Source organism: Triticum dicoccoides, chromosome 5B (genome assembly GCF_002162155.2).
Source record: "Triticum dicoccoides isolate Atlit2015 ecotype Zavitan chromosome 5B, WEW_v2.0, whole genome shotgun sequence".
NCBI classification, from domain to species: Eukaryota; Viridiplantae; Streptophyta; class Magnoliopsida; order Poales; family Poaceae; genus Triticum; species Triticum dicoccoides.
In genome coordinates, this window is record NC_041389.1 from 297,810,648 (window position 1) to 297,823,312 (window position 12,665).

Consider the following 12,665-nt stretch of genomic DNA (forward strand, 5'->3'; position numbering starts at 1 on the left):
GAGGTCCAGAGAGCGAGGGAGAAGTGAGAGGGGGTCGGGGAGGCGCGTGGCGTCACCGGGGCGTCGAGGAGGAGCCAGGCAGGCTGGGAGGGAGGAGGTGGCCGGGGCGCGTGGCCTGCGCGCGCCACCGAGCAGCTTCGGGGCGAGGGGGAGGAAGATGACAGGGGGAGAAGCGGCGGTGGGCTGGGCCGCTGGAGGAGCTGGGCCAGGTGGGCTGAGAGGTGAGCGCCAGGTAAGTTTTCTCTCCTCTCTGCTTTTATTCTATTTAAATCTGTTTTCTATTTTCTGTAGTTTGTTTTGATTTAGTTTTAGACACTAAATCATTTTTATTGCTTCTGATAATTATGGTAGGGACTAGTAGGATTATTCCAAAGCCCTTCATCAAAGATCAGAATTATTTGACATATATTAATTAATTAAGAAATATATATCCAATGCAAATAGTTATTTATTTAATTCAAAGGCCCAAAATAATTAACTCTGAGATACCAAAAATATTGTTTTGAGTTTTACCTCTTTGCAATATTTTCAGAGACTAAGAGGAACATTTTCTTGGACTTCTTTGAGAAGATTTTAATGTTGATCATTTTTAGAAGGTTTCTGAGGCTTTGAAAATCCCTCAATTCAAATTTCATTTGAATTAAAACATGATGCTCACATGAGGCCTAGCCTAATGCATAACACGACCAGGGATGTGACATGTTCTGTGTCCGCCAGCGTGCTTTGCTAGGATTTTCAACCAGTAATCCCTTTGTGTAGACAATGATTTCTACTACTGGCTGCTAAATTAGATATGTAGATGTCATACATGATACTACCTCGTGCCTCCGTTCCTAAATATAAGTCTTTCTAGAGATTCCACTATAGGCTACATACGGAGCAAAATGAGTGAATCTACACTCGAAAATGCATCTATATACATCTGTATGTTGTCCATAGTGGAATCTCTACAAAGACATATATTTAGGAACATGGGCAGTACATTACACAAAATCATAGGTGGCATGTAGGAATTCCAGTGCACTACATTAGGCTCCCTTAGAGTGCCTGCTAGTCCAGCATATAGAGTCATGGCTAGTTTATGGTACGCACACAATCGTTAATTGGTGGTTTAAATATGCGCAAGGGATATGCAATGTAGTATCATGTAGAGATGTCTGAAATTAGCCGTGTCAACTTGCAGATAGGGTTACACAATGAAAAAGTACAAGATGTATGTGGCAATTTCATGGAATATTGCAAAAAAAGGAGAGGCAGCGGTGAGCCTATACAGTGTGCTATGGTACGTCACTCCTCCATTGCAATCATCGTGACATGTAGTTTGTATGTTAGTTTTATTAGCCAAGTTTCTTAGGGACAGTTATTACGAGTTATCCTAAGAAAATAAGCACCTGTGAATATAAGCTCCATGTAATAAGCCAACCAGTTCTTTTCATTGCGTTTTCAGCTTATCTTTGGTATGATCAGTGGAAAGTCTAGATTGCATTATATTTTTTTCATTTTGCTGCCCATATGAAAATTAATTTGACTTGCAAACATCACAAATTGAACTTAGTGCAGTAATTAATATGATAGGAAAACAAACCATCACTATTGGCTCAAAACGCAAATACAAAGATACCATCTACTTGGCACAGTCTACTTTGGTCAATGTTTTCCATTGAGATCCCATTGCCTAATTTAAACGAAGAACGCATGACCCACATTTAAATGAAGAACAATTATATATTGAAATTCGATGGTCCAAGTGGCTGGTTATTATCATATAGCAGCACCACCTGAAAGCATCATATAGCAGCAGCAGCAGCTCATAGCAACTCATCATACAGCATCAACAGTCTGCAATTCATCATATACCAGCAGTAGCTCATAGCAATTCATCATATAGCACCAGCAGCTCATAGCAATTCATCATATAGCAGCAGTAGGAGCAGCTCATAGCAATGCATCATATAGCAGCAGCAGAAGCAGCTCATAGCAATTCATCGTATAGTGGATCAGAATGAAAATTTGGCAAAAAATCAGAGGAGATCCTCACCTTGTTGGATGAGCTCATCCTTCAACAACACCTCAAGGCCATGGCCTGGGAGGAAGGGAGGGGGAATAAGGTGCCTTCTGCTGTAGTGTGGCATTAGCCGTAGTTGTGCAGCGCCCGCCGGAGTAGTGCGTTGGACGAACCACAGTGGAGCAGCTGCTGGAGACCATGAGAATGAGGGGCGGCGCCAGAGGGAGGAGCAGCCAGGGAGATTTGCCCCTACCCGCCGGCCATGTAGCCTAGCTGGACATAGCATCGTCAAGGACCAGGCCAGATGGGACCAGTGGCGACGGCCCGCTGGAGGAACCCTAGTGCTGCAGGCATGGGATCGAGGTAGAGGGAAAGGGGAGAGGAGATGCAAGCGGGCAGGGCAATGAACGCTTGCGTGTTTGTTTTTACTTGAGGGTCAGGTGTGACACGGGCGTCAGCAGTTGCATTTTGAGTGTAATATAGGCAGACAACAGAGTCATTTCACTATTCCCCTTCCCTTCAGTTTTAGTGAGGTTCTACCCGAAACACCCCCCTCCAAAGCGAAATTAGTTAAGCCCAAGCCCATAACTCAAAAATGACTTCTTTACATCTTTTATGGCTTATTTTGACAATAAGCCCTGAAAAGGCAGAAACGAACTGGCCCTTAACCTGCAATTCAATTGTGCGTGCAATGATGAATCACTCCTGGTTGCTATCTATACATTTAGGCATCATCATACATGGCATAACCTAATACATGTGCATTCCATTGTAGAATCTGGAATATGCAATGTTTATGTTAGTTCATACGTTGCACATGATGTTTAAATGCCCCTTAATTCTTGTCAGTCAAGTGATGGTCTTTAAGCCTCCTTCTTTGCTTCTTTTCTTGATATGTAAGATTTGCTCACACATCTGTTCAATTGCTTGTTTGCATCAGCCAGCCATACTAGGATTGTTTGCTTTGATTACTTGCTGTTCTTGACCTAACACTCTAACAGAGCTTGTCAACGATTTAGACACTAAGGGCTTCTATAGTGGGGCCTTGTCTAACTCATAGGTGACATAAAGGTTTGGCTGTACACTAAAGTAGGCTCTCCAAGAGTACCTGGTGATCTAGTTCAAAGGTATGCCTAGTTTTTACATAGTGCAGACATAGTAAATGCTCATTTCATTGTGTGCAAGTGCAAGAGATGAGGCAAGTTTCATTATGTGGTGTTTTTTTGTTATAATCTCATCCTTTTGTGTTCATAGACTGGAAAGTATGCATATTTATCTTCCAAGGAGACGAGTAACTAGTTTGTGTCACCTTGCAGAGGGGGTGCAATGAAGATAAGATTGAGGATTTCCAAGTACAAGATGTCAGGAAGGAGCCTTGCAAGAGAAGTAGGAGCTGCGCTGAGCCTCTTCAACATGCTAAGGTAAGTCACTGTATGCAACTCAACAGTTCAATTCCTTGTTTGTTTCAGGCATAGTTAATTTGCTCTTTTCAATTGCTTTATTTGTCCTCAGTTAATGAGATGCCCAAAGAATCATGCCTGATGTTGGGTACTTGTATAACTATTAGTTGACATAATTAAAGGACTTACCATTTAATTACTCTGCCGAAGTGTGCCTAAAGCTTTGAAGTCTATTAACCAATTATTATTGCATGAGGCTCACAATCTAGTTTATACTACGCTTTTGTATGAAACCCTCTGCTGTTCATTATGCTCCCTAAGACTTTAATTGAGCTACAGAATGGCCAACTGCTTGCTTATTTATACGCAACGTGCTGTCTAAATTTGTAACTTGTCTGTGTTTTCGATTGGGCCCCAACATCATGGTCCTCTGGTGAGCTAAGAGGGATTTCTGTATGCAGGCTGCACAGACTATCTTTTTTATAATTTTTAAAATATCACCTGCTTATGCTTCATGATGTGTAACATTATTGTTAGTCCTGTTTTGCCATGTAGTACAAAATAGTGTCTTGCTCGCTTCACTGTTGTAACTATATTCTTGCCCTAGTCATGTGTACTTACAGAAACATTTCAGGATGAAGTGACATCAACACAAAGATCTGCGAGCAGTGCGGCATGGCCGTTACCAAATGATTATGGATTGGAATTGGAATGTGCTGATGTTCTCGAGCATCAACTAGAGGTGGCAAGACAACGTGTACATGATTGTCAATGTATAATCAACAAGTTGAGACTAGACATGCAGGTATTAGATGCAGGAGTCAAAAAAATGAAACAAGACACTGAGGTAACCACGAAGGAATTGGACATTTTGCAGACTGAAATTTGTGCTATCTGAATCCGGCCAATCCTATTTTCTGGAGAGATTATAGTTCAAATGGAGTTAAGTTGATGCGCGTCCATGATGTATGAGCTGTATTTGCCCAGTGTATGTAATTTACTGTTTGTGTATGCTTTATTATCACCTGTGCCGAACCATAATGCCTAGTGGGTATAATCAGCTGTAATTTCTTTATTGTATAGTGTAGGATTATTCTACGTTTCTATGCCTTGGTCTCTTTGTTGTATAGTATATGTTTTTAGAGCTGATTGTATTGAGTAGGATAATTCTTTGAATATGCTATATCGTTCAAATGGGGGCCAACTCGCCCAAACGTTGTAGTGAACATGGCCGTCCACGGGCTGTATGGTCCATGGGCCATGTACGGGCCGTCGGATCCATGGACCTTCAATGGGCCGTCGGATCCATGGGCCTTCAATGGGCCGTCGGATCCATGGGCCTTCTACGTCTAGTAGGATCCATGGGCCTTGTATGGGCGTAATCATTTATGGGTCTTGTACGAGCCTTTAATGGCCGTAGACGGGCTAGAGTGGAAATCGTACATTTTATGGGCTGACCATAACGGGCCGTTAATAGGCCGTATTTGGTGATGCTATGAAAATGGCCCAACAAATTAACGGTCCACAAACGGGCCGACTGTAACGACGGGCTGAATTTGGCCCACAAGCAGAAAATGACAGTAACGGGCCGTAAGTGACCAAATGCTGCAAATGAGCCCAAGAATAAATGGGCCCTCAGAAGGCCGAAAGATAACTTGGGCTGGAAACGGCCCAACGGAATAATGGGTCGTTAATGGGTATAAAGTGATACACTATTCATTACGGGCCAGTTTCACCACGGGCCGTTAATGGGTGTAAATGATACACTGTTCATTACGGGCCAGTTTCACCATGGGCCATTAATGGGCCAAGAGTTACAAAGGGTCTCATATGGGCTGAAAGACGTCATGGGCCATACATGGGCCAGAAGTGAAAACGGGCTGGAATCATATTGGATGGCCCAAATGACGCTACGGGGCCTAATTCGGATAGGGTGTAACGGGCCTTGGGTTTGTGGGCTGTAAATGGGCTATATGCAAACAGGCTGTTAACAAGCGTTCCATTGGCCGGCCCACCACCTTTTGACCAAGTCAAACGGGCCAGCCTTTTCACAGGAATGGGCCTCTGTTGGGCCGTGCCACGTGTCGATGTATCATAGGCGCCTTCTGTCCAATGAGTGGATGACATCTGTCCCAACAATGAGCCGACACATGTTTCCTCCAGCCAATGATGATTTTACATGTGGAAAATCCCCATTGGCCGGGGCTGTTAACGGGTTATTGGATATAAAACCCGACCTGATAGCTTAACGACGTTCCGTTGCGGTGGATGCCATGTGTCGGTCACCCTTGACAAAAGCACTTCTGTGACGCGTGATACGTCCATTTTGCATCATGCTTTTATATCAATATTTATTGCATTATGGGCTATTATTTCATGTTATGTCACAATACTTATGGCTATTCTCTCTTATTTTACAAGGTTTACATGAAGAGGGAGAATGCCGGTAGCTGGAATTCTGGGCTGGAAAAGGAGCAAATATTGGAGACCTATTCTGCGCAACTCCAAAAGTCCTGAAACTCCACAGAATATCTTAAAATAAATAAAGAAAAATCATCGCCAAAGATGAAGGCCAGGGGCCCCACACCCTGCTCACGAGGGTGGGGGCGCCCCCCTGGGGCGCGCCCCCTACCTCGTGGGCCCCCTTGGTGAATCTCTGACACCCATCTTCTCCTATATGAAGTCTTTCGATGTGAAAAAATAGAAGGGAACCTTTCGGGACGAGACTCCGCCGCCAGGAGGCGGAACCTTGGCGGAACCAATCTAGGGCTCCGGCAGAGCTGTTCTGCCGGGGACACTTCCCTCCGGGAGGGGGAAATCATCACCATCGTCATCACCAACGCTCCTCTCATCGCGAGAGGGCAATCTCCATCAACATCTTCACCAGCACCATCTCATCTCCAAACCCTAGTTCATCTCTTGTATCCAATTCTTGTCTCCAAGTCCGGGATTGGTGCTAGTAGGTTGCTAGTAGTGTTGATTACTCCTTGTAGTTGATACTAGTTGGTTTATTTGGTGGAAGATCATATGTTCAGATCCTTTATGCATATTATTACCCCTCTGATTATGAACATGAATATGCTTTGTGAGTAGTTACATTTGTTCCTGAGGACAAGGGAGAAGTCTTGCTATTAGTAGTCATGTGAATTTGGTATTCGTTCGATATTTTGATAAGATGTATGTTGTCTAGCCTCTAGTGGTGTTATGTGAACGTCGACTACATAACACTTCACCATTATTTGGGCCTAGAGGAAGGCATTGGGAAGTAATAAGTAGATGATGGGTTGCTAGAGTGACAGAAGCTTAAACCCTAGTTTATGCGTTGCTTCGTAAGGGGCTGATTTGGAATCATATGTTTCATGCTATGGTTAGGTTTACCGTAATACTTCTGTTGTAGTTGCGGATGCTTGCAATAGAGGTTAATCATAAGTGGGATGCTTGTTCAAGTAAGAACATCACCAAGCACCGGTCCACCCACATATCAAATTATCAAAGTACCGAACGCGAATCATATGAGCGTGATGAAAACTAGCTTGAGGATATTCCCATGTGTCCTCGGGAGCGCTTTTCCTATTATAAGAGTTTGTCCAGGCTTGTCCTTTGCTACAAAAAGGATTGGGACATCTTGCTGCACTTTATTTACTTTTGTTACTTGTTTCTCGTTACAATTTATCTTATCACAAAATATCAGTTACCACTTATTTCAGTACTTGCAGAGAATACCTTGCTGAAAACCGCTTATCATTTCCTTCTGCTCCTCGTTGGGTTCGACACTCTTACTTATCGAAAGGACTACGATAGATCCCCTATACTTGTGGGTCATCAAGACTCTTTTCTGGCGCCGTTGCCGGGGAGTGTAGCGCCTTTGGTAGGTGGAATTTGGTAAGGAAAATTTTGTTTAGTGTGCTGAAATTTTCTGTCACTTGTTACTATGGAAAGTAATTCTCTGAGGGGCTTGTTCGGGGTATCTTTACCCCGTCCAGTAGAGCAAAGAGTTGCTCCTCAACCTACTGAACCTACTGAACCTATTGAAAATGAAACTCCTTTTGAAATTCCTCCGGGTATGATGGAAAAACTGCTAGCTAACACTTTTACAGGAGATGGAACAAAGCATCCTGATGAACATCTACTCTATGTGGATGAAGTTTGTGGACTATTTAAGCTTGCAGGTATACCCGATGATGTTGTTAAGAAGAAGGCCCTCCCTTTATCTTTGAAGGGAGACACATTGACATGGTACAGGCTATGTGATGATATGAGATCATGGAACTATAAAAGATTGAAATTGGAATTTCATCAAAAGTATTACCCTATGCATCTTGTTCATCGTGATCGCAATTATATATATAATTTTTCGCCCCGCGAAGGAGAAAGCATCGCTAAAGCTTGGGGGAGGCTTAAATCAATGTTATATTCATGCCCCAATCATGAGCTCCCAAGAGAAGTAATTATTCAAAGTTTTTATGCTTGGCTTTCTGATAACAATCGCACCATGCTCGATACTTCTTGTGCTGGCTCTTTTATGATGAAGATTATTGAGTTTAAATGGAATTTATTGGATAGAATTAAACGCAACTCTGAAGATTGGGACCTCGATGAAGGTAAGGAGTCAGGTATGACACCTAAGTTTGATTGTGTTAAATCTTTTATGGATACCGATATTTTCCGTAAGTTTAGCACTAAATATGGACTTGACTCTGAGATAGTAGCTTCTTTGTGTGAATCTTTTGCTACTTATGTTGATCTCCCCAAGGAGAAGTGGTTTAAATATCATCCTCCCATAGAAGTAAAAGTATCTGCACCTATTAAAGTTGAAGAAAAGACTGTCACTTATAATGATCCTATTGTTCCCACTTCTTATGTTGAAAAACCACCTTTCCCTGTTAGAATGAAGGATCATGCTAAAGCTTCAACTGTTGTTCGTAAAAGCAATATTAGAACTTATACACCTCCTGAGCAAGTCAAAGTAGAACCTAATTTTGCTATTGTTAAAGATCTCTTGTCTGATAATATTGATGGGCATGCTATTCAATTCTATGGTGAAACTGCTAGAATTGCTAAACCTTGTGCTAGAGATAAACATAGACCTGTGGTAGGCGTGCTTGTTATTTCTGTTAAAATAGGAGATCATTGTTATCATGGCTTATGTGATATGGGTTCTAGTGCTAGTGTTATACCTATTACCTTGTATGAAGAAATTAAGCATGAAATTGCACCCGCTGAGATAGAGATATTGATGTTACAATTAAACTTGCCAATAGAGATACTATATCTGCAATGGGAATTGTTAGAGATGTTGAAGTCTTGTGTGGAAAAACCAAATATCCCGCTGATTTTCTTGTTCTTGGTTCTCCACAAGATAGCTTTTGTCCCATTATATTTGGTAGACCCTTCTTGAATACTGTTAATGCTAAGATAGACTGCGAAAAGAATGTTGTTACTATTGGCTTGGATGATATGGTTCATGAGTTTAATTTCCCTAAATTTAGTAAACAACATCGTGAGGAAGAATTGCCTAGTAAGGATGAAATTATTGGTCTTGCTTCTATTGCCGTACCTCCTAGTGATCCTTTAGAACACTATTTGCTAGACCATGAAAATGATATGTTCATGAATGAAAGAAGGGAAATAGATGAAGTATTCTTTAAACAGGAACCTATTCTTCAACACAATTTGCCTGTTGAAATCCTAGGGGATCCTCCTCCACCCAGGGGTGATCCTATGTTTGAGCTTAAACAGTCGCCTGATAATCTTAAATATTCTTATCTTGATGAAAAGAAAATATATCCTGTCATTATTAGTTCTAACCTTTCAGAGCATGAAGAAGAAAGATTATTTAAAACTCTGAAGAAGCACCGTGCCGCTATTGGATATACTCTTGATGATCTTAAGGGCATCAGTCCCACTCTATGTCAACATAAAATAAATTTGGAAGCGGATGCCAAACCAGTTCGTGATCCTCAACGACGTTTGAATCCTAAAATGAAAGAAGTGGTAAGAAAAGAAATACTCAAGCTTCTGGAGGCAGGTATAATTTATCCCGTTGCTGATAGTCAGTGGGTAAGTCATGTCCATTGTGTCCCTAAGAAGGGAGGTATTACTGTTGTCCCTAATGATAAAGATGAATTGATTCCGCAAAGAATTATCATAGGTTATAGGATGGTAATTGATTTCCAAAATTAAATAAGGCTACTAAGAAAGATCATTACCCCTTACCTTTTATTGATCAAATTCTAGAAAGATTATGCAAACATACACATTATTGCTTTCTAGATGGTTATTCTGGTTTCTCTCAAATACCTGTGTCGGCTAGAGATCAATCAAAGACTACTTTTACATGCCCTTTTGGTACTTTTGCTTATAAACGTATGCCTTTCGGTTTATGTAATGCACCTGCTACCTTTCAAAGATGCATGATGGCTATATTCTCTGATTTTTGTGAAAAAATTTGTGAGGTTTTCATGGACGATTTTTCCGTCTATGGTTCCTCTTTTGATGATTGCTTGAGCAATCATGATCGAGTTTTGCGGAGATGTGAAGAAACTAATCTTGTCTTGAATTGGGAAAAGTGCCACTTTATGGTTAATGAAGGTATTGTCTTGGGGCACAAAGTTTCCGAAAGAGGTATTGAAGTTGATAAAGCCAAGGTTGATGCTATTGAAAAGATGCCATGTCCCAAGGACATCAAAGGTATAAGAAGTTTCCTTGGTCACACTGGATTTTATAGGAGGTTCATTAAGGACTTCTCAAAAATTTCTCGGCCTCTAACTAATTTATTACAAAAAGATGTACCATTTGTCTTTGATGATGATTGTGTAGAATCATTTGAAATACTTAAGAAAGCATTAGTCTCTGCACCCGTTGTTCAGCCACCTGATTGGATTTTACCCTTTGAAATCATGTGTGATGCTAGTGATTATGCTGTAGGTGTTGTTCTAGGGCAAAGAGTTGATAAGAAATTAAATGCTATCCATTATGCTAGTAAGACTCTAAACAATGCTCAAATAAATTATGCTACTACCGAAAAGGAACTTTTAGCAGTTGTATTTGCTTGTGATAAATTCAGACCCTATACTGTTGATTCTAAAGTAACTATTCACACTGATCATGCTGCTATTAAATATCTTATGGAAAAGAAAGATGCAAAACCTATACTTATTATATGGGTTCTCTTGCTGCAAGAATTTGATTTGCATATTGTTGATAGAAAAGGAGCTGAGAACCCTATTGCAGATAACTTATCTAGGTTAGAGAATGTTCTTGATGACCCACTACCTATTGATGATAGCATTCCTGATGAACAATTAAATGTCATAAGCACTTCTCGTAGCACTCCATGGTATGCTAATTATGCTAATTATATTGTTGCTAAATTAATACCACCTAGCTTCACATACGAACAAAAGAAAAAGTTTTTCTATGATTTGCGACAATACTTTTGGGATGACCCACATCTTTATAAAGAAGGAGTAGATGGTGTTATTAGATGTTGTGTACCTGAGCATGAACAGGAACAGATCCTACACAAGTGTCACTCCAAAGCTTATGGAGGACACCACGCTGGAGATAGAACTGCACATAAGGTATTGCAATCTGGTTTTTATTGGCCTACTCTCTTCAAGGATGCCCGTAAGTTTGTGTTGTCTTGCGATGAATGTCAAAGAATTGGTAATATTAGTAGACATCAAGAAATGCCTATGAATTATTCACTTGTTATTGAACCATTTGATGTTTGGGGCTTTGATTATATGGGACCTTTTCCTACCTCTAATGGATATACACGTATTTTAGTTGCTGTTGATTACGTTACTAAGTGGGTAGAAGCCATTCCAACTAGTAGTGCTGATCATAACACCTCTATTAAAATGCTTAAGGAAGTTATTTTTCCGAGGTTTGGAGTCCCTAGATATCTTATGACTGATGGTGGTTCCCACTTTATTCATGGTGATTTCCGTAAAATGCTTGCTAAATATGACGTTAATCATAGAATTGCATCTCCATATCACCCGCGGTCTAGTGGTCAAGTAGAATTGAGCAATAGAGAGCTCAAATTAATTTTGCAAAAGACTGTCAATAGGTCTAGAAAGAATTGGTCCAAGAAACTGGATGACGCATTGTGGGCCTATAGAACTGCATATAAGAATCCTATGGGTACGTCTCCGTATAAAATGGTTTATGGAAAAGCATGTCACTTACCTCTCGAACTAGAACATAAGGCATATTGGGCTATTAAAGAGCTCAACTATGATTTCAAACTTGCCGGTGAGAAGAGGTTATTTGATATTAGCTCACTTGATGAATGGAGAACTCAAGCTTATGAAAATGCCAAGTTGTTTAAAGAAAAAGTTAAAAGATGGCATGACAAAAGGATACAAAAGTGCGAGTTTAATGTAGGTGATTATGTATTGCTATACAACTCTAGTTTAAAATTTTTTGCAGGAAAACTTCTCTCTAAAACGTTATCAACGAGGTCTATCGTTCCGGTGCCATAAAATCAACAACTTCGAAGGCACAAATCCGAAGGTGGTAAATGGACAAAGGATCAAACACTATATCTCAGGTAATCCTATAAATGTTGAAACCAATATTATTGAAACCGTAACCCCGGAGGAATACATAAGGGACACTTTCCAGACCGTTCCAGACTCCGAAAAGGAATAGGTATGTGTGAAAGCACAAGTGCTCCCTAGATGGTTTTGGTAATTAATGTCAACATATCTCTTGTTGGACTAACACTTTTATCTAGTATGTTTCAGATAAGTTCAACAATGGAGTGGCATGGACTAAAGGATGTGGGAACTCCTTCAAGATGCTAAGGACAAAGGATTGGTTCAAGCTTCAAGCTCAAGACTCTTCATTTTACATTTTAGTGATCCAAGATCACATTGAGTCTATAGGAAAAGCCAATACTATCAAGGAGGGATGAGGTGTTGCTTAATGAGCCTCTTGCTTCAAGTGCTTAGTGATATGCTCCAAATACCCTCAACTACTTTCCCACTTCCACACATATGTCCTAAACCTAAAGTCAAACTCGGCCCCACTGATTATTTCTATCCGGCGCCATCGAGTTTGGATGTCTTAGCCACTGCCACAAACCCTAGGCAAATCGGTCTCACCGATAGGGATCTCAGTCTCACCGAGATGGGATTGTAATCTCTCTGTGTCTGTCCATTATCAAAATTGGTCTCACCGAGTTTGAGCAATCGGTCCTATCGAGATTACAATGCAAACTCTCTGGTTAACTTATTACCAAAATCGGT